Source organism: Chrysochloris asiatica, unplaced genomic scaffold, assembly GCF_000296735.1.
Source record: "Chrysochloris asiatica unplaced genomic scaffold, ChrAsi1.0 scaffold00104, whole genome shotgun sequence".
In the NCBI taxonomy this organism is placed as follows: domain Eukaryota; kingdom Metazoa; phylum Chordata; class Mammalia; order Afrosoricida; family Chrysochloridae; genus Chrysochloris; species Chrysochloris asiatica.
Window position 1 is genome coordinate 10,020,689 of NW_006408622.1, and position 1,784 is coordinate 10,022,472.

Below are 1,784 nucleotides of genomic sequence, written 5' to 3' on the forward strand. Positions count from 1 at the left end.
CCCACTCTGAAGGTGGGAATCTTTGATTTACATCAGTAAGTATTTTAAATCCTCTTCACTTTCAGCAAGCAATGTTGTATCATCTGCATAGCACAGGTTGTTGATGAGTCTTCCTCCAATCCTGATGCCATGTTCTTCGTGTAATCCAGCTTCTTGGATTATTTGCTCAATATACAGATTGAATAAGTGTGATGGCATAACATTTCCCGATTTTAAACCATTAAGCATCCCCTTGTTCTGTTCGAATGACTATATCTTGGTCTATGTACAGGTTCCTCATGAGCACAATGGATTTTGGAGTATCCATTCTTCACAATGGCACCCATAGCTTGTCATGATCCACACAGTCAATAGCTGTTGCATAAGACAAAACATTTCTGTTTGTTGGAAACATCCACTTGTGGCACTTCTGTTATAGCAACACTAGATAACTTAGATAGTTAGGATGAAGTCATCTGGCTTCTTTAAATGCTAATGAAGCTGGAAAATATAGTCCTTAGTCAGGTGGCTATATATGCTGCTAAAAGTCTTTGAAAGATGGAGCAAGAAGATGTTAGAGGATGTTAGCATTCTTATCAGAGTCCTGGTGTGGTGCTGTAGTATAAGCACTGGCCTGCTAATCAAAGGGTCAATGGTTCAAACCCACCAGTTGCTCCTTGGAAATCCTATGAATCAGAACCAACTCTGTGGCACTTAACAACAACAAAACATTCTTATCTGGAAGACAGCTTTTGTGATGTGCTTCTGAAAATCAGCCGATAAAAGCCCTATGGATCACAATGGTCCAATCCCTTACCAACCACGAGGATGACATAGAATCGGACAACAGTTTATACTTTTGTACATGTGTCAGGGACTGACTCTACAACAACAAAACAGTTGTATCTACCAAGTGATTGATTTAAGAAGAAATAGTGTATTCCTCAAAAAAATTAAAAATAGAAACAACATATGACCAGCAATTCCACTCCTAGGTATATACCCAAGGAACTTAAAGGCAGTGATACAAGCAGACATCTATACATCAACGTTCATCGCCACACTATCCATAGTCACCAAAATGTGGAAGCAACCTGTCCATCGTCAGATGCACAGGTAAACAAATGTGCTACATAGAGACAATGGATTACTACATAACGCTAAAGAATAATGATGATTCTGAGAAGGAACTAGAATGCATATCTAGTGGTCTTCATGGACAACTGTCTCCTTTTCCATGAGATCAGAACTAGATGGTGCCCAGCTACTATTACTGAACGTTTGTTTCCAAGATTCTATAGAAGAATCCTGATCAAAAGAGGGGAAACACGGAACAGAATTGAAAATTCTAATAGAATCCAGACTATCTAAAGTCACTGAAGCTGGACGACCAGCTGAAACTATTGCCCTGAGAAAATAAGTCTTAAACCTTAAGTCAAAACTAGTTCCTTATGTCCTCTTTAAATGAAACAGTTGTGTAGCATAATATGAAAAGAATATCTTTCTTGAGCACAGTGCTCTTTTAAGACCATCTATATAGCATCACTGGGGAAAAGACTGAAGTTGTTAAGGACTTCATTCTTCTTGGATCAACAGTCAAGGAAGCAGCAGTCAAGAAACTAAACGACGTATTGCATTAGGCAAATCTGCTGCACAAGACCTTTTTAAAGTGTTGAAGAGCAAAGATGTCAGCTTGAGGACTAAGATGCACCCAAGCCATGGTATTTTCAATAACCTCATATGCATGCGAAAGCTGGACAGTGAATAAGGAAGACCGTAGAAGAATTGATGCTTTTGAGTTATGG